At 37.9% G+C, this 22,094-nt stretch overlaps 1 long non-coding RNA gene across 2 annotated transcripts; it reads left to right on the forward strand.

The window, feature by feature from the left end:
- The first annotated feature begins 4,410 nt into the window (after positions 1 to 4,410).
- LOC125323981 lies at positions 4,411 to 18,468 on the forward strand. Of its 2 annotated transcripts, none has more exons than XR_007202738.1 (3): positions 4,411 to 4,587; positions 14,244 to 14,719; positions 18,170 to 18,468. It is a non-coding gene; the product is annotated as an uncharacterized LOC125323981 (long non-coding RNA). The 2 variants fall into 2 exon arrangements; XR_007202737.1 differs by having other exon boundaries at positions 14,536 to 14,719.
- Positions 18,469 to 22,094: the final 3,626 nt, after the last annotated feature.

Here is a 22,094-nt window from a genome sequence, read left to right on the forward strand (position 1 = left end):
CAGGAAAAAGACCCAGGAGATCAACAGAGCCACCCAGAACTATAACAGCTGTAGCTAGACTTATCATCAAAACAATTTATCATTTTATATATGCATTTAATCAACAGCATATTACACATCACTAAAATAGACCAGACTCTTCATGTTCCTGGTACTACTATTGACCTTTGCAGATAATCCCACACTAGTTCTGCTCAGCTTTCCATGGCAGTCATGGAGACTTTGCAGCATGAAACAGAAATTTCCTTCTATTGCTGATCTTCATTTGACATGGTCAAGGAAAAGGGTATGAAGGGTGTGTGTGCCCATATGAGTGTAGGAAGGTGGGAACTGAATGGCATGCTGGGAACTGAAATGCCAATGTAATATTTCATAAACTTGAAGGGTAGAACATATTTTATAATTTATTTTGGCTTGTATTTTGCCACTGCACTGCCCCATCCACCCTACTGCCCTCTCTATCCTCATTTTATTTTAATGAGCAATGATAATTTTGGACAGCTCTAAAGAAAATGTGCTGTATGAAAAGCAGGAGGTGTTATCATGTGAAAATATAACCAAATTAGAAATTATTGCAATAGCTGCAACTGCCTAATGATCAGAAGAAATCTTGCTTTGATGTCTAAACTAGAAATAATATAATGTTTTACTGACTACATCTATCTAAACAGAATCGTATACTCTGAATGTGTTTGCATATAGAGTTGAACTCTTTGTCACTCAAATGACTGCAGAGAAACAAGATTAATACCATTTGATTGCATAGGTACACTGGCACTTTAGATTGCTTGCTTCTGTCAGGACTGCATTTCTCCTGTGCGTGAATGACTCCGTTTAGCTTTCCTGTGTGCTACTACTACGTAGTGATATACTGTTACTAGAGAAGCATGCAAGGAGAATAGGCACTCTATACAACTAGATTTTCACTGGAGATCACACTTGAGTTATTTCTCATGTGTGACTGCTTTTTTCCCTGTCTAAACTTTATAACCATTGCCGGAGGTCATATAAAGAAGCCAGAGTTAGAAGAGGACTACTGATGCTAATTGCCCTTGAAAAGAGTTTTCTACATTAAACAACTCCTGCTTTAAAAGACACCATCAGAAACATCTAATTAAATGTAAATCAGAGAATAAGAGCAAAAGAAGTGCCCCCTTGGAGATATTTTGATGACTTGATGGAATCTGGAAGCAGCTCCTTCTAGCTTGAACAGTGTGCCCGAACTGACCAGAGTGAATGTAAGATCTATATGGACTATATTAAAAGTAAGGCCAAGTGAGATCTTAGTGCTTAGGCTAGAACACCCTTTTGTCTCACATTTTCTGTCCCTTCCTCATTCTTTTCTCCTTTCTACGATTCTGTCTTTAAACTCTCCACCATATGACATTTGCAAGAAGGGAACAGAGCAGATCTGGCAGAGTCTCTCTGTGCTGCTGCACTGGTTGATGTCTACTACCTGAGACAAGGTGCAATAAGCACCAGGAACTGCTAGAAACTTCTGGTTCTCATTTCTCTTTTTAGGCTTCCTGCTCAGAGGGGCACCTAACTCACATATCTGCACAGTGATTGATATAATTGTACATTTAAAAAAATTGTACATAAAGCAACCACAAACATTGGTATAAAAATAAGTTATAAGTCAGATTTACTGTAGGTGGCTATGTAGTAATATGAATATGTAAGTAAAACAGATTGGATATAGGTATAGATAGAGATAGAGGTTTTTTTAATAAATAACAGATTTTGCCTTCATGATGAACTTCACTCACTTGTGCAAATGTCCAAACAAAGACATCTAATACAGTAACAGGAACTACCAAAACTTTTCTGATAACCAAATATGTCCAAAATATATCCTGCATTCTCTGGGACTTCTATGCAAATGCCGCACCATTCCAACCATGGACTGAATTTCACTGCGTATGTATTTGTGTCATGTTTTCTTATTTTTATTGTGTTTGAACTAATCCTTCACCAGAAAAAAATATTACATACTTTGACACTGAAATCAGAGTAGATGCAAGGAAGAGAAAAAAATGAATATCAGGAAATAAGACCAAGTTAATAAGACCAATTTTCAAAGTGTGCAATCATGACCAAAATTTTTACTGGAAATTAAGGCATGCTATTAATATGATTCATTATGACAATACAAAAGGAATCTTGCAGTAGGACAATTCAGGTAAAGAAGCTAACTTTAGCAGTTTTCAAGAAGCAGTAAAGCTGTGAAAACAGAATCTGTTTATAAGCATTAAAGCCTTTCCAGGTTTCAAAAGGATTCAATGGGGAAAAAAGAAAAGTAAAATGGGTAGTCCACAAAATTGAGAACATTATAAACTTTGAATATTATCGAATTCAAAAGTATCCATTTTTTAATGCTAAATATAGGCTAAAATACTCATGAGAAACTATTGGCATTACCGACATTTTTCCATTTCAATAAAATCTTGTGTAATTCTTGTGATTCTAATCATAAAGCAGAGATTAAAATTATTATGTGGGTTGTCTTGTTTACCAATACTTTGAAAACCATAATATCGTAACTAGTACATCTTACATTAGAATGCTAATTAAAAATATCATATGCATGGGTTGCCAAGATTTTCTTGAAAGAAAAATTGAGCTCTTTTCCATGGGAACAACTTCGAAATTTTTAAAGGTTTTGCTGAATTGTTTTGTTATTCTGTTAATAGCACAGCAATTATGAAGCAAAAAAGGTATTAAGAATGAACGATTCACTGAACTCATTCTGTTGTAATGAACCATCACATTCTAAGCATTTTTTGCTGTGTAGTATAGTATAGAAGCCTGCAAACTCCATGTTTTAAAACAAGTACTTGAATACCAGGTAAGGTATGTTTTAATGGACACATTATTTTATTACCTTGTATTGGGGCATTTCCACACACCAGAACCTGGTCATTGCTCAAGAAGCCTCAGAGGAGTCAACAGAATTTTTATACTTCTGAACATGCATCCTGTGTCCAGCTGATGTAGCACACAGCAGGAAACGTGCCACAGTCACCTCAGGTTGGTCACTGTTATTCTGCAGTAGTGGTCTGTGTGACCATAACATCTGCTCAATAAAAGTTTGGCCAGCAAATGGGGATGCTGAGCTCCTGCTTTGTTGCAGTGCCCATTAACTTGGGCCCAGATAAACATCCACATCTTCTCTCGTGTGCAAAATGAGAACATCTAACAATTTACACAGTCTCAGTGCTCAGTTTGCTGCACTATATAATCAAGGAGCAAGTAGCTCCTGATTGTTTGCCCTCTCACACTGGCAAGCCCTCCCTAGTCTGCCTGCTCTTTGCAAGTTTGTGCTCACTGATCCTGGACTAGCCCTCCACAAAACGTGGTTTCCAGAGCACTGTGTGCTTTGGGTGACATTTTCAGAAGTACAAGGGGAGCTTTTGTGTTGGGCTGTGTACATATCAGGAGGTCAACACCAAACACAGTAAAGCTGTATTGCCTCCCTGAATAGATAAGCCCCAGCCCCATAATCAAATAAAGAGATCTTGGCTCTGAAGTGCCTAAGTCACTTTTGAGAAAATATGGTCAGATTCTTTTGTAAAATGTAACTTGTTTGACCACTTGGTTCCTGAGAGAAGTCAGCCGCCTCATATACACAGAAACTCGGTAACACTCAGAAAGTACATGTTCAGCCAGCTGCCTCCTTCCTACTGTATTTAAAATGCAGCTTCCTACAGGAGAAGGGAAAGATCAGGAATCTGTATCTCACTTCATTTACCCTCAGACGCAGAAATACAAGGCGATATTTTGAGAAGCAGCATGAAAAAATCCATCACAAATGATAAAAGACTATGGTTTCAAAACCCGCCTGTTTCCTCAGAGAGAAGGGCTTTGTGATGGAAGCTCTCTGTTGTTGAGGAGAAAGCACACACCACGTATGTGTAAACATATCCCACATAGTCTGTGACGCACTGATTCCCTTCTAAACATAGAGCACATTATCAGCACTGCTGTGCATATCAGCAGCTGAGAGGCTGCTCAACACCATGTTTATCTAATGGACCATAATCATAATAGACAGAGCGACCGAGCACAATAGACAGTGAGATGTGTAACTATGTTCTGAGCTAGTACAAGTTCTTTTTTCTCTTCCCCAATCGGGGAAAGGAGGGGGTGAGGGCATTACACAAGACAGATCACACGGCTGTCCGGCAGCCACTGAACCATAGCATAAAGGCCTTGTTTAGATAAATAATGACTGCTTTACTTTATTCTTAGAACTGGAAGTCTCTAGAACTGAAACATAATGTCCCACAACTGCTTCTGGCATCTGTTTTTCAGGGAGAGGATTGGGCCATTTATAAGGGGATCCATTTTCACAAAGGTTTGCACTGTTGCAGAGAGAATTCATCTCTTCCCATCAATAGGTCCCATCCACTTACAAAGGGCAACAAGGCAATGAACTAAGAGCTTCTACACAGTGTTTTGGAAATTAACTAGGCAATCAAATCACGCGCCTTCCTCAAGCCTCTTCCAATCATCCTACAAGTGTCCCAGGAAGAGTATATTAAGCAAAGGGAAAACTAGCATCATCTGAACAGCTTGGATGTTAAGGTATTTCCTTCTCCAGTGTTTGTGGGGGTGGGGGGAGGCGTGTTTATTACTGGTTTTCTGGTTTTAACTTTATAATCAAGAACACTTTCAGAATTCAGCTTCATGGTTTGCTGGGTTCTGGAAATTAGAATGAAGCTGACATACTTCCATGTACATGCAAATGTTTAAAATTGCTTTATAAACTGGGTATCTGAAGGTGTTCACAGAAGACTTCACTTCTCCTAAGACAACCACAGCAGTCTGAAAGGAGATATTTTCCCTCATCTCAGGAAGTGAATACAAGAAAAAAGACCAGAGTAAATAATAAGGTTTACTCCTGAATCCTATCTCAGTTTCCGCTGAGAAACTGCTTTTGTGAAGCACCTGCAGTGTGAATAGTTTGTTCATCAATTTATTCCTTTTTCCCCAACTGTGACTTACTAGAAAATGGCTCATGAACTCTCTTAAATCTGTTACATATTTGACATTTATTCTAGCTCAGAAACCGTGTTAGTCTGTGGTTAGTTCATAACCTGATCATGACAGGTTTTACTATCCATTTTAGTGACCGTGCAAGTGTTGACTCCTTCCCAGAGGCACCTAGCTTCACAACCAAGTGAAGCTCACTTCAGTGTTTGACAAGATCACTCCATTGGCAAGGAGGCAGTGGATCCTACTCAAACACACATGCAACAGATGGCAGGCAGGAAGAGGGAGTGAGAGGGGACGGAAAGGCAGGGAGAGCCTCCATGTGAAGTTACAGCCAAGGAACAACATGCTGTCTGGAGGATTCTTTTGGGCAGAGGAGAAAAAGCCCAGGAAGCATGACTAAAAGCCTGGCTATGTGGGGATATGTCCAAATGAAGAGATAAGAATCAGGTAGGATGACCTATTTTGAGTGCCTGGCTTTTTTGCACTTCTGGGAAATTTATTACTGCAGAAAATATGGAGGCAAAGAGTAGTTTAATTGACAGGCTAACACTGATGGATGCGATATTCCAGGGAGACATCTGCCTAGGCAGGAGAGTGAGCAAATCTTTAAACTGACTGCACAAGTGCTTCTAAAATTTTGGCTTGTTTTTCATCTTTATAACGCTGTAAATTTTAGAATGAACTTTAAAGGGTAACCACTAAGCATTACTTGATCTACCTGCTTCACAGATAGTTTAACTAAGACCCAGGAAAGCAAGGGGGTTTTACTCCTGTCGTGAGAGGAAAGATTGGCAAGAGCATAACAAAGTGAAGGTCATTTAGGCATTCCATTTCAAGTATTTTAGAAATAAAACCACATAGTGACACCAAGCCATTCAGGAAGCTGTAATTATCTACTCTGTTTTGGAGAATACTTGTGACAAACCAGCCAGTGTTGGAAGTGGTGGCCTCAGATAAGAAAAGTCTGTAAAATTCAAGCTTCAGCAGAAATCTAAAGATGAGTCACAACCAGGGTTAAAACTGAAGCAAAAGCCTACATTGCATTAAGATTCTTCATTAAGATAAACGACGAAGACACACACAGACATACACACACACACACACACACACACGCATGCGCACGGTCACAGTCGCTATTGCCTCCTACTAGGAACAGTTCAGTCTTTTCCTGATGATTTTATATACCCACCCTCTGGGGATACAGCTGACTGCTAGCAATTACCCTTGATACACCAGCAGGTATTTCCTGAGGGGAAATGACAATCCTAATAGCTAGTGACTGGTAAGCCTCCAGCTGACTGAGGCAGTTTTAACTCCTGACACACTGGGTCCTGTCCATTCACCTTATCACAAGTACTTTAATGCCTTCTTTGCAGGGAACTCAATGTTTCTAGAAAAATTTTAAATTGGTTTTATGGATACAAAACTTTGCATCTCTCATTTCCATCTGCTTCTGGTTGCCAAGCTGTAGAGCAGAAATCTGGAACAGATCACAGCATGGCTCCGCTCTCCCAGATATCTCCACTACTTAGCAAACATGAGGGGGTGAAGGTCTCTGAGGTTGAAGCATCACAAGTGGTGAGAGAGAAGACTTTCCACAAGAGTGAGAGCAAGTAACAGAATCCACAAACTTTCCCAGGGCTTCATTTTCAAAGGCCAGTGGGACTGTCTTTGCCTCTCTGCCACCCTGAGGTGCATGTAGCTGTCCCACTGCCAGCTTTGCCATGTTCCTGTGGCCTCCTCAGCCCACTCTGTAGACCTGCCTCAGGTCTGCCATGCCCAGGAACACCAGGCAAGATAAGGCTGGCCACCCTGTGTAGCTGTTCTCCTTAGACGTGGCAGCAAGAGACTGATCCCATATTAATTGGGGTTCCCAGCGAAACCCAAGCTTAGCCTCTCACCCAGGAATTTAAGTGACAACATTGATGCTCAGTGAGATAATTATCCACAACTGAAAATTTTAATCAATGGTAACAACAATATTTTAATAAAGGAAGAAGAGAAAATTCCTAACCAAGTAAAACAACTGACTATAATATGCACTACTTAAGCCACGAAGTATGACCATCTCACAGCCAGCTTTGCAAAGCTGCACCAGCCAGTTTCTTCCTCCTTCCTGTGGTAACATTTCCTTCCCATTTTGAGACTTTCAAGTTTTCCCACATAATAAGATCAGTTCAAGCTACTTCTACTCTTCTGTCTTCCTCTTTCCCACCAGCTCCCTGCTAGCTGTGTCAGTTAAGTGCTGCAGTTTCTGGTTTTTTCTCCTCTAAATAAAAATACATCTATCACTAAGAGATCTATAGTTCTTCTTGCCTAAGCAAGACTCTTAAACAGATTCTCATATTTCAAAAATTAGCAGGAGACATTTTAATAGTGTTTTCACTTCTAACTGTCACATACTTACAGAAGAAGCCATTGCCTTACTCTAGTATCCTTACTCTCCCTAGGAATATTGAACAACTGTCTAATACACACTTTCTGACATTATTCCCAGAACAAACTATTTTCCAACTCATAACATGCCTTTCCTTTTCTCCGAAGTGGCTCTCAGGTACAACAAATTACATATATAAAGCTAAAGCAGCCGCCTCTCACATCAGCCCTTCGGATCCTATCTGTTCTCCTTGGCAGACACTGACAGGAAGCTCCTCTACTGGGGTATATTCCTGGTGGGACGGAGAGTTACTGGAGTGCATCACTTTTTAAGTCAGTCTTCCAGTTTTTCCAAGAGGTTGTCTGTGAAACAGTCCGATATAAAACATCACTCATCTTAGTAGGGTATTGATAAATCCCATTGAGTTCAATAAGACTTTTGCTTCTCAAGTGCTTTGGCAGTTCTGGAAACTCCACTGCTAAACCTCTCAGGGTGAAGCTAAAGAGAAGCTTCTCATCAGCTCAAACCCTGCTTTGGCATGTCTGGATCAGCTTTGGAATTTACAAAATTAGATCAGACTCATTAGGATTCTAGAAAAAAACAAAAGAAAAGCTTCTTCCATTTAGTACTCTGTTGATGAGATAAACCCATAAGTCTCCTACTTAAGTATTTTCCCTTGCAATAGCATACATAGACATACATGAGTATATGTATGTATATATATATATATGCATATATAACGCCCACAAACATGCATATGTAATACGAGTATATATAGGAAGCATCAATAAAACAAACCAAATCCAAATATTTTGAAAATTCAAATCCACCTAGATACAGTATGGAAACCTAAGGCATTGTAGATATGGCTTTTGGCACCCATTATTAGATAGCAATAGTAGAATAAATTATTTAACAATACCCAGAAACTAACTATATTTTGTGGGATTTTGTTGGATTTTGCTTTTTACTTTAGATCAACATTAGTCTGCTGCTAGCTGGATTTGTTTACTTAAAAATGCTTCTGAATGCTTTGATAGAGACAAGTGTTCTAATATTATTGCCAAATTTTTGCCAGATTGAAAATGTGCATGGCTTATTTTCCTTCTAAGACTGCACAAGAACACTATGTCTCAGGTCTCAGTTCGCAAATCCTGCAAGTTCTTGCTGATAGCTTTTTTAGAAAATTGTAGTTCCTACATGGACAAAGCACAGACCATGTCCTTACAGTGCAAAATTTCACTAGTTTGCACAACCTCCTCAGTATGTGGTTCTGAATAAATTTGTACTATATCACTGCTTCCAACACACAGTTTAGAATTGCAGTTCTAATAAAGACATAGGCACATACCAGAGTTTCCAAATATTTGCTCAAAAGGGAGCCAGAGAAGCAAAGTCTACAGCTAGGAAGTGCAATGCATTTTACAATTATTCATCCTTTTTTGGGAAAAGACTACCAACTACTAAAAAAAAGCAGTCTTCAATGGACTGCATGACTTGAATGCACTATAAGCTTTCTAGATGGCACAAACTGTCCATGTTTGTGTTTGTGTGTCAGTGTTAGAAGCACAGTTCATCTCTCAGAATCTCACAAACCAGAGCACAGAAGTGACCCAAGGGAGTGCACAAGAGAAAAGGAAACCAAAGAAAGTGGCTGACACCAATAGGCAAAGCTGTGGCAACTTTTTGATTTGCTTTAAGTAGAAGAATATAGATAGGGAAAAGCATTTGGAGAGAGTAGGATGAAGACCAAAGTCCGCTTTGTACTTTCCCAGATCAGCAACCCACACTGGTCATTCCCTTTGGGCAATTTCTTGCTGAAAAGGAGATTCCTGTTACTAGGAAGGGTTTTGAGGAGAACAATTTCAATTTCCAAGTGATATTGCCACTGATTTTTCTTGACAGCAGTGTAGAACTGTTCCCTGGCCACCCAGGAAGAATTTTCCTTCATGATTCCAGGCAATCAGTTTTTTGCTCCCTTCTTGCAGCATCAACCCAGTATTGAGCTGGCAAGCACTGAGCCAGTCTAACATTTTTGTAAAGTTCTGTGCAAAGGTGGTGGGATGCACACCAAGCTTAATAGATTGATTTAACATTAATATTTACAGGATATTTAGATTATACTCAGCTTAATGTCTGGAAGTAGACCCCAGCTGTTTTTTCTGAAAATGCTAGCAAACACTTCCCGTTGGTCTCCAAGAGTAATCTGAAGAGAGAAAAAAAAAAAAAAAAAAGGCCAACAAAAAAACCCCAAACAACAGCTAAGGCAATCTCTGCACTCTTGATGTCGTAATTAAAGTCTTCCTGATCTTAATTCCTGACTGAATTGATGTTGTCCTCCCCTAATACCTGCACTAAAGAAAATCTCTTTGGACTATTGTAGTTTTGATAAAACTTTCGACTTCAGAAAAATTATTCCTTATAGAATTCAATTGTTAGTACCCATGTGGCATGTGTTAGCCTTTTGCATGAAGCTGAGCAGAAATATGGGGATACTTTTACAAAGGGGAGGAATTGCACTCTCGGGAAAAAGCAGCTGATGTGTGACCATGGTAATTTAAACATCGTTCTGGTGTTTTGGGCAACCGTCTATCAAAACACAACTAATATATACCATAATTAGAAACAAGACAGTGAGATAGAGAAGGTGATACTCAATGAAAATGAAAACATTTAATGAAGATTGGTCTGTGGAGAGAGAAGCAAGGAATTTTGAATAATCTGTTTGTGTACACAGAAAACAAAAGAATTAAAAACACAATTACTGGCAGCAGAAAGAGTAAATACCAAAAGATCTGTAACAAACAGGCATGGTCAAAAGAAGAGTGGCTAATGTCCACATGCAGTTGGCATTCAGCAGTGAGTGCAAGTGATACATCTATTATAGTGGGCAGACAACCAAATGAATATAAATTGTGGAGTGGGAGAGGATATGAAGAGGAAAAAGAAGAATGGTGGTTTGCTTTTGTTCCAAGCTATGACATTAGGCAAATTATGGAAAGGGAGGAGAATTTCTTAAGAGACTGAGGGCAAAGACTTGAGAGAAATCTCAGTAACATGAATTAAAAGTTAAAATAGACACAAATTTAAAATGAAGCCTGTACAGTTATTCCTTGAAGAGAAAGGGATTACCATCACCAGAATTCCACAACTACTTTCAACTTTATCCCTCTCCGTGAGGTTACAGTTATTAAGCTGCAGTGCATTTCTTAATGACTGGATCATATTCTAAAGTTCAGAATTACACATAGCACAGGAAATATTTATTTCTCCAGCAGTCTAAGGTTCATTGCCTCTTAGTGAAGACTTTTTATGTCAAATGACACCTTTCAAATCTCCTTCTTAATGAAATGCAAAAACAGCAAAAGGGAAACAAAAGAATGGAATTTTTTTCTGACTTGTTCAGAAATGGCCCATCTTTTATGTTCAAGTTTTAAATAATAACATAAAATCATACTGGGACAGAGACTACACCAGCAGTATTCAAGATAATACCTTTCATTTCAGAAAGGTATGAATATCTTATAGTAGTGGTGAGGCAATAATAAGAAGAACTACAATTGGAGCTAGTTATTACTGACTACTGAGATGGCCACCTAAAAACAGAGACTAGACAACAATAAGGGAATAAAGGTAGGTATTTATTTGAAGGACCTTCAAGGTACACCCTGGGGAGTTAAAAGGCTACACCCAAGATGGACCCCAAGTCATGAGTTCTTCACACTTTTATAAGTTTGATTCATTTGCATATCAGGGTTAATTGGCCAATTATATCTTCAGTTCATGATGTAATTACCCCAAGTTTGCCCCTCTTCAGACATTTTGGGGCCTGGTGTCCTTGATGTGGGAACCTAGAGAGGTTTGTTATGTCTAACCAGCATGAGAGAACAGTAGCTAACAGGTCACAAGAAACTTCAGAGTTACACACTTGGCAGTACAGTATTTAAAAAACATAAAAGCTAAAACCAAAGGCATCACTTTTCCTGAAATAATAAGATTTGAATTTCCTAAATACAGGCAGAGGTAGTATCTACTTCTGGTCATGGCAAAAGATAATAACTTCCCAACACCCATGGGAAAAGAAAGACCAGTAGAGAAGCCATGGTGAATTTAACTTCGATTTGAAAAGAGCCTGGCTCTGATATGGGAGATTGTTAAGAGAAAAGCTCTGCTACCACCTGCCCCCTAGGGTGGAAAACCTCATTTGTTCCTGCCCAAGCATAACTCAGGGAAACGATCCCCAACCAGATCACAGTTAAAGGCTTTGGGCTGATCTGAGTAGTGGTTCCATACTAATTTCTTCCCTCCCACTCCCTCCTCCACCCTCCACCCCAAGGATGAAGGGAACTTCATCCTTCACTTGCTTTCTTCATTGCAGGGAAAACATCAGTTGCTCAGACAGAAAAAGTTTTGCCTCTCCTTTACTTTTCTTCCCTTTTTGCTTTTCCTTCTCTCTTTTTTCTCCCCTTTTTTTCATATCCTTTGTTGCTGTTGTTGCCTTTTGCTAACTGATCTTAAATAAACTTTTGATTCCCATGACCCACTGCATGACCAAAAACGAAAGGAATATCGAAATATTTTCCACAATATAAATAATACATAAATAATACTATCTTTTCATAGGGTCTACCATCACACACACAAAAAAATCTAGAAATTACTATAGGGACTCTAGGGAAAGGACAAAGCTGTTGGTCCAAATTGAAGTGAATGGTCCATAGATCAGACACTTGTATCTAGGCTTTGTCCCTTCCAAACAGTCATCCTAGCTACAATAATCCAAGAATTTCAAGAACCGATTCCTCAGTACTCAGTTCTTCAAAGTCCCAAGGGTCTGGGGGTTCCAGAATGCACTAAGGAATGAACACATAGAGTAATTAGAGGAGGAAAATGTGTTACTCTTCCTCTGTACCAGAATGAAAGAGGTGATTCTTTACAGAGAAAAGATTTACAAAGTAAAACAGCACAAAGCCACATCCAACAACTTAATCTCTCCTTATGAGCAATAGTTGAATGATTTTCTAAACATTTTTCAAATCATCACATTCCTTTTTCAATCGTTATCTTCTATTAATATCATTATCTTCAGCTTCATTCTTTTCTCATTTCTTTTTAAAATTATCTTTCCTTCTTTCTTTTTCTTTTTTTTAAATACATAACCAACCTTTCTGTAAGAACTCAGAGATTTTCATCCCTTAGCCAGTTGAAGCTCTGAAAATACCGTTGAAATATTTCGCTTTCCCAAGAACTAAAATGTTGGGAACGCAATGTTATCGTGATAGACAAATAATTTAAAATTAAAATAATAGTGCACCCAGACATTTTTGTAATGCATAACTGAAGCAGAACCAAGCTTTCACTGTAACTGTGCAGGGAGTAATTCCTTCCTTATACATATTCACATTACCTCTCAACATGCTTAGTGACACAAGACAAATGCTCCATAGGAACATCTGGAGATGAGGGCAGTGTCTTCCCAAGAAAATGGGGTAAAATATGGCAGAATTCTCATAAAATACTTTTGAATTTGTCTCAGGATATTAGTAGCTTTCCATATGAACAGCCAATATTTGGACACATTTCAGTTTAAACCCAAACATTTGTTTAGATAATTCAGTATATCAAATTGGTTTAAGTCCACCCATGACCAAACCAGAATTCTTATTCTACTCAATTTGTAAATCTTGTCCATTATTAGAACACATAAACATGATGCTTCATAAAGCATATCATAAATTTTACATCTGCAATGTCAGAGCAGAGAGAATCACAATGCAATGTTATCACAGCTACACCTGATAAGACACACATAAAAGATGAGGGTTTTTTTAAAAAAATTAGAGACCTCTGGGATAAAAGTAGTGATACAACTGATGCATGAAATCAAATACAACATTTTATCTTTTCTATTAAAGGATATTTCAACTAAGTAAATTTGGTACACTAAGAAATCTGTCACAGTGCCCACTGCTGTTTTTTGAAATTTACATAACTGATGCACAATATGAAAGGAAAAGTGCAAGTGCAATTATGTATGCAGGTAGTATACCTGGTGTAAGCTGTAGTGTATTATAATATATTAATATAATAAAAAATCCAGAACATAATGAATAAAAACAACATTCAGATGGTTGTATTAAGTGTCCAGATCCACCATGTTCCCTGTTCACTCTGCTAAGTCCATTTATGCTCTGACTGCTGAAATTGCAAGTTGTCTTGAAAAACAGTAGAAATGCATTCAGTTGCAAGGATGAATTTTAGAACAAGGAAACTCATAGAGTTGGAAAGAATTGCTGTTGAAATAATTAATAAGACTCTGAGCAATTGAGATTCTCAGCATAAACGTGATGATATTGGAATGTGGTTAATTTTTTTTGTGGGGAGGTTATCTCATTTAATTAGGTCTTGCAGTCCTTGGACAGCTCTTTTAGATATGAAAAGGAGCACTCAGTGTTGGTATTTTCTACAGTTTAGAAAATCTGCCTGCATTGATTGCAATGCAGGCATTTCCACACAGAATCTCCCAAATACCTGGGCCAAACTGGAAACAAGAGCAATTGCATTTTAAAACTGCAAAGGAGCCAAAGGAGTAGTTTCTCTAGTTATGTACTAAAGGGCACAGAGCTAGATGGGGAGCATGTGCCTTCTTATGTGTATCTGTCACTGACACAATTCAATCAAGGAAGCAGTAAACTTGCCCCATGTGTTTTCTCTGTTAATTGCTTTCTTCTATTGTTCAGATTCCAGAGGACACTGGGAGTCCCCAGTAAAGATGTGGTATGTCAGAAGGCTTACCAAAACACGTCTTTTTTTAAATGTTCCTTTCAGCAACTTGTGAAATTCCTCACCTTCATCTTTCATTCCCCAGGGAGCAGGCTCTGAGGAAGTGGACGGCACCAACAAATCGGCTGCTTTGAAATTACAGACCATTTAACCGAGAAAACTTGAAAGACATAATCTTTTCTTCTACTGACCTTGCGGTTCCCCCATATGAGCCTACCACCATTGTATCTGCAGTTACAGATTTTGGCTGTCACTTCCTCCTATATTTTTAACAGATGGGTTCATTTGTTAGTATGCTTTTTCTCATGCCTGCTTTTAATTTTCCTCTTTCCCCATCCTCAAAGCACCAACTTTATATGTAATGCTTCCTCTCTCAGAGACACATCACCCTCCACAGCCCTGCGGAGGCCAAGGAGTCTGAGACCTCACTCTACCACCATGAGGAGCGTGTCAGCTGCTCTGCACCACGGAAGAGCTTTCTGTGAAATACAAAAAATCCTTCCCAGGGGACAGTGACGTGACAAGAACAGCTCATTGTTTTGGGTTTATATTCACAAAAGGGTCAGTTGTTTTTTTAACATTTAAATATCTTTCCAAATGATTGACAAATTAAATGTGCCTCACTGAATAGGAGGTCAACCCTAACATTCAAGGTACAGGATTTTACTTGCAGGTAGAGAAAAAAAAATATTTAGGGTAACAAAATCTTCATTAACTAAGTACTTTCAGTAGAGTCACAGAAGTAAAACTTGGGCAGCTATTAGCAATCTGACAAGATGCTGTTTATTTAGGTCAGGTCTTCAGAGTGTCTGTTAGCCCTGTAATGATTTGTTAATATCTGTAATTTTCCTTAAGGCTAAACAAATGAGGAAGCCATCTTGTTTTCCACATCATTGGACCTAGCATGCTCCAGCAGATTACCATGGCAACCAGAGCAAGTGTGCCCAGTGTGAAGGGAACGGTCTAGGCCTCATTTCCTAAAAGCATGTTCCTACTGAGGTTGACTCACCAATTAAAAGACTTTTCTGTCCTCCAGGGTTTCAGGGATGTAAATAGAGACGTGAAGCCCGGCTGATCAGCTGCTTTACCTGATCTAGCCACTCTTACCAATCGCCTAAATATAGAAAAAATATCCAGCAAGTAGGGAAAGAAGAATTTCTGGAATTTCATCAAGGACTGGGTTAATCCTAAAATAAATAAATAAATAAATAAATTTTTTTTTTAGATAAAGGTTGCTTTGAAAAGTGCATTGAGACAATTCTTGTGATTTTGTGATTACTGAGTAAACAGCTTGAACAGGGGGGTGTTCTCCAAACCTTGGAAGATGCTCATAGTGCATCTTTTACAGCATCAACAATAACATGTTTTGTCATCAGCCCTCTGTCAGCGTGTCTGAGTCACACACATTTGGTATAAGTGAGGATTAATTATAGGTCTAATGAAAAAAAAAATATGTGAGACTGTGGGATGACTGTTCCAACATAGCTTTTAGGCATCATTCATTTTCTTATGATCAGCTGCTCACAAGTTGCTTTTATTAAACAGAACTAAATTTTATAAAGAAAGGACAGCTTTATAGTACCATCAATTAATGAATTGTCTTATCATGATATCAGTTTGCTTAGCACAAAATTGTGGCTGCAGCTGATTCAAACCAAAAATTTTCTGTAATATTTTTTTCCTATTTTGCTAGACTGATTTAGAAAAGAAGATAGAATAAATTGAGAAATGTGACAGAACTGCAAATATTAGCAATAAAATAACATTTTGGTCAAAGTGAAATAATTGATTTAATAGGTAGTCATTGTCAAAATGTAGATCAAGTACTGAAAGAAACAGTAACACTACACATTGGACTCAGTATAAGATCCATCTTAACACATTCACAGTTGATCACGTAAATGTCTCTTATTGGAGAACATCCATTACAAAACTCCAAAAGCCTTCAAAACCTTCAGAAATAAAGGGCTAGAACAGCCACCAGAGACAGAACACTAGTAAAAAACATCTCTGCATACTGCTATCCTGTTTGGAAAAACACTGAACACACAGTAGTTTTCAGTCATGAGTTTCTGAACAGCAGTAAATCCAAAATTGTATCATTCTGTTCCTACTGAGCAAAGAAAAACCCAGCATTATGCTTATTTAGTACATTCAGGGCATGCCCTTATATGTGAGATCAGTATAAGACATAGGGTGAAGTAGACTTAGCGTACAGACCCACATTTTGTACTGTACTCCAAATGAAGGACACAAAGCAGAAAGGTGGATCTGTCTAGAGCACCAAGCCCATATCTCTCCCTTTTAAGATGCATGTAAGTCCCTGTCAAATTTTTTCGAAACATATCTTCTATTAATTTCCTTTAGAATCTCAGGTGGTTTTGAGTCCTATTTAAATACCTAAATACTTTGCTGACTTGCTTCCAAATCATAGTAAGTATACTCAGAATCCCAATTCAGAAAAATAGCTGCTTCTAAACTAATAACATTAACACCACTCTATTACTCTCCATAGACCATCACTCAAAATATAATTCTGCCCATTCCATTGAATAAATGTGATTCCCTGTTATTGAATCTAACTAGCTAAATATATTCTGTTTAAGAGTTATCTTGTAGATAAACTCAGTAACTGCCTGCCTTGGACAATCAACAGCAAATTGTGGCTATGGTTTTAGCTCACTAAATAATCAGCATTTCCTCTAACAGTTTCCTAGACACAGTGCTGTCCAATTTGACAGAGCTCATTAGTTTTCAACTCTTGAGGAAAACAAAGTGTTGCTATAAGAAAATTTCTTGAAAAGACCAGATAAAAATTCTATTTGCATGTACCTCTGTGTGTTGGAACTGCTAAGAAGACTTCTTGCCTTAAAGAAAAATGCCACATTTTAAGAATTACTTTAAAATACTGCATTTTAAAATGGAAAGAAACAATATAGAAAATATATAGCACCATATAAAAATGATCAATTCTGACTTGTAATATTGAGTTCAGTTGTGGTTGACTCACTCTCAAGAAAGATAAAGCAGAGATTGATGAATTTCAGAGTAGAGATAGAGGTAAAGTGGGATTTATATTGGATGACAGATTAACCCAGACAGAACAAGAGTAACAGGAGACTTGATGGAGGTATACAAAATTGCTACTAGTATAGTAATAAACTGATCAATCTCTCCTTTTATTAAACTTGTCCCATCATATAACAACATAGGATTGCAAATTAAAAGGCAATACATTCCAATTAGAAAGAGAAGTATTTACTTATGAGAGACATAGCACTGTGCAAGGTCATTAAGTGAAATACTATGGATAGAGTTGAAAAAGAAAGCTAATGTTACAACCATTAATACCTTTTGTAGACATGAAAGTCATCATAAATTAGTATTAAACCTTATGTTATGGGCTATATAGAAAATGCAATTTTTCCTTATATAGTTCTACTCATCTACTGCCATGGTTCTCTGACAAGGATTTTACCTCCCTCTGTAGCATCTACTGTCAGCTACTGCCAGCTTATTCTTTATAGATTTTAATTTTGTTTCACTGCCTACTGGTTGTAATTATCTCAGATGCATGAAAATAACATTTTATCAACTGCTTTTTATCCTTTTCCATTTGGCAAACATTGGTTTCTTGTGTGTGTTTTGAGCCAAACTGAGATCAACACATCTGTTTCAGTTTAATATCTACGGTTTATATAACAAGACCTATGCAGTAATATGCTGTCTTTACGGTGGTGTTTCCTAACCAGTGAAATCAGGCCAAAACACCTATGGCACTTTAGAATTTTACTGATTATATATAGAAATCAAGGCCTTGATAATATATCTGCGCTAAAAGATACCTTTAGTCATGCCAAACAACCTTTTTGTTTCTGCCAGCATTATCAATTGCTCAGGAAATAGTGTGCTTGGTTAATTATTGCTTTGGAGTAGGCAGATGGGGTACAAATAATCTCAGTTCAAGAGTTGCAGAAGTAATGTGAATTGTTTTCTTTTACAAATTCCCAGTGATGAAGTATGCAACTTAAATAAGAAGGATTGGGTACTGCTTTTGGCATCCTGTGATACCATGAATAGCTGCCACTGAAACCAAGAATCCTTCAAGTGACATCCATTTGCAAACCTGCCTGAGGACACATGGGTTGAATTTGCTTTGAAGAGATGCAACAAAGCACAAAATTCCAGTCTGCTTTCAAATAATCAGCCATAGTGATAAGAGTATTTGGATCCAAATATAAATTGTCATCAGTTTTTAGATGTTTCATCACTGGCTTGAAGTTAAACCCATACCACAATAAATAAAAAAAAGCAAAACTAGTAAGATTTAGACTTATGGCAGCTTTGCTCAGATTATAGTGTCCTTATGTCAGAACCCCAAGGGCATCCACAAGTCTTGTCCTGATGAAGCCTGCCACTATCACCAGCATGATCCTGTTCAGACCTTGTGGGACAGTGCCTAACTGATGAACACCCTGCCTCTGTGAAAGTCACTTTTGATTCCAGACTTGTCCTCCCTCTTGAAGGGAACTTGTTCTTGCTGTTCCCTGACCCAGACATGTCTTTCTAAAAATTTAAACATGGAGTTTATTACAACAGTGATTTTCACTTGAGTGAAAATTTCTCTAACCCTCAGTTCTGTGTATTTAGTTTGAGTTCAAACACCCACTTGATGTCTTCCAGTGTGGTTTTTCTCTGTGCACCAGTTTGTGCTATTCTGAGTAGTGGTACCCACCAACAGAAAGCATTTATGACAGTGGTCAGTTGAAAAATAATCCCCCAGTAAATTTCCAAAGACAGTCCAAAAGTACAGATGTTTTCTACAACCAACCCAAAATGACTCTTTCTGAAAATCCTTTTCAGCTGGTTCCTGAGACTGTGATAGGCAACACAGACAACAAAGTGAGAACCCCTTCCCTTACAATAGATTCTTCGCCCTTCCCCGCAGCTCCAGAGGAGTTTAAATTGTTTGGTCGTCAAACTATTAACTGGATAAAAATATAACTTCTACCCTTTCTGCTCAACCTGTCTCACTGTTAAGGAAAAAACTTCAAAACTCGTTGGTTGGAAGGAAAATACAGAAGAGAAAATGTTTATTCTACAGCTTAGCAACAGATTTCAATCAAACAGTCCTGGCTTTTGGACTATTCTTCAATAATACCTTATGATATCTATCAAGTAACTGCTTAATGCAGAATATACCAATAATATTTGAAAATAGGGCCAGTTTCCTCCTTGTGTCTCTTACAACTCAGACCAAAAATCCTCTTCTAATTATACATTCAGTGGATCACAAACCAGTTAATTTGTTTAGTGGCTTTAGCTCTTATTGTATTTCTTTGTCAGAGATGTGTTAATCTCTCATTGTGGTCACACCACAAAGATGGTACAGCTATAACTTAAGGAGCTTCATAGCAGTGGTAAGGTATCTGCATTTACTTCATAATAACTATACCCTCTGGGCCTGCTCAAAGGCCAAAGGCTACCTCACTGTAACTTAAGGTCTTTACATTTATCAGGCTCAGATCAAAATCTCAGTTGTCCACATAAGTGATCAAGAATAATTCTGATTTCAGTTGTGGAATGTGTAAAGAGAAAACTTAAGACCACTATCTTTCTAAATTCCTAGAGCTGGACTTCTAGACTTAATTGTAACTCAGAGGTCATTCTTCACTTGGATGTTATGTGCTGCGTTCAGTCTGCATAACTTCAGCTGTAGCTTTTCCAGTACTGTATTAGGAGTTTCAAGTTCAAAGGATTCTGAGTCAACAGGATGTTGCCTTCTATTTCACCACAACACTTTGGAAAACTTATCCTTTCATATTCAGTATGAAGATGGTGTTTTCCCATAATCCAATTCCAAAAAAATGGACTTCCAGAGGTAATGCTAGGAACTATAGCAAATTTTGGAGCTATTTAATACTGTCTCTGTAAAGTACAGAAACTTACATTTCCCCCTTTTACCATGTTTCTCATTCTCTACTGAAGCAGCCAGTACTCATGCTTTAGAATTGTGAGAGGTAAAATTGAGCAATAAATCCTCACATGCTGATATCTTATGTTTTAGCAGAGGAACAATTTATATTGAATAATAAGCAAAACAATTTTCAGTTGGATGACTGACAAAAGAAATCATTGTTCATTCTTGCACAATGAACCATGAAAACCAAGTCGAGGTAAGAATGAAAATAGAGTTGGTAATTTCATGCTGCAGGCAAAGCACTGGGGACTTGGAAACTATCTGAGCTCATTGTCACTAGATTTCATTGAAACTCAAGAGGTTGCTCTCATGGGGAGTTTATCTGTACATTTTTTTCTTGATTTGAGTCCACACAGTTTCAACTTTACCCTTTTCAGTCTCACTGGGAGCTTCAGATCCAAATGATTTCAAAACCTCAGAGCAAACTTCAATTGAAATCATTCTTCTCATGGAACTCACCTAGAATTAGGAGTTTTTTCCACCCAAAATCATGAAGAAAATCCTACAGAAAACTGATCTTAAAAGGTACAATATGTTCAAAATGAGGCATGTCTAAACCATCATATATTAATCTAGTTTTATTTCTATAGAAGATAAATGTGGGAACTGGGCAGCTAGCAAGATGTCTTTAGTATTTCATATAGTTAGTACTCCTGACAAAGCAATTCTCATTTAAAACAGGATATGATTCAGAAGCCCCTATGCACTTGCATGATGATGCCCAAGTCCTAGAGGCTGCTCATCGGAAAGATGAAATTGTGATCGATACTGTTTGAGGTTCTACATAAATCATTGATACCTAAGATCTTAGATATAGCTAGTCAAATAATGGCAAGGGAACACTGTCAATTTGCTGATCAGGAGGACTTGTAAAAGTACATTACCTGTTGGATCTACCAAAAAGGACAGCAACCTTATTCCATTGTTATACAAGAACACATGGTGACAGACATCTTGAATGCTGTGTGCCATGTTGGGCCCCCTGTCAAAATACAAGAACTGGAAGATTTCAAGGAAGAGAGATGTGGGAGATCAAATGTGTGGAATACTTTCTGTACAAGGAACAGACAATCAGTCTAAGGCTTTTCAGCTTGAAAAAAAGGAAGCCCAAGGAAGGATGTGACAGAAGTCTATAAAATCAATAGCATAACAGGGTGAATAGGAACTGATCGTAGTTTGTTTTTCCCTCAATGCAAGAACACTTGCTAGTGTAAAGCAAGCCATATAAACAATACAAGCAATTCCACGAAATCCCAGTTCAACTACCTACCTACCTAAATATTCCGCAGTACCAATATTTCTCTTCAAAGGTACACAATTGTCTGAAAATCTATCCAGTAAGTTCAGCTCCACAAATGTTGTCAGATCCTTTCTGAACCTTAGGACAGCTTGAATTAGGTGAATGCCCACATCATGGAAGTGGGAAATGTATACAATTAATTTGGAGTGGGGTTCAGCTTCAGTTCTCAATTATGGAGTTAATTGCATGCATTTCCTACTTCCATGGTGTTTCTGTAGTGTGGAAATGTAAACAGTTTTCCAGACCACAGAAAAATAGGGGTTTTTCCAACATTTCTTTTGATGCACCTCATACCTATCATGACCTTCTGGTAAAATTGGGTACTAAATTAAAAACAAGCATTTTAAGATTTTTGTGTTGACTTGGGATCTGAAATTGATCCATGGCAAATCTACCCTTGTCCTCTGCTGCTCATCAGCAGAATTCTGTCCTGCTGACACTGTCTGATGACAAATAATATGCATTCCTGTATATTTGGTCAAAGACTCTGGAGTCTACTCTATTACCAATACCATGAAAAATATTATGCTGACAACCTCTGCAGTGAAGCCATGTTAATCAAGCTACAGCATAGTTAAAAGTGCATAGCAAAGATACAGCTGGAGGTGATACAACTGCAACAGATATGTCTGGTTAGAATAAGGGAACATCAAATT

This window comes from Corvus hawaiiensis, chromosome 3 (genome assembly GCF_020740725.1).
Source record: "Corvus hawaiiensis isolate bCorHaw1 chromosome 3, bCorHaw1.pri.cur, whole genome shotgun sequence".
Lineage (NCBI taxonomy): Eukaryota > Metazoa > Chordata > Aves > Passeriformes > Corvidae > Corvus > Corvus hawaiiensis.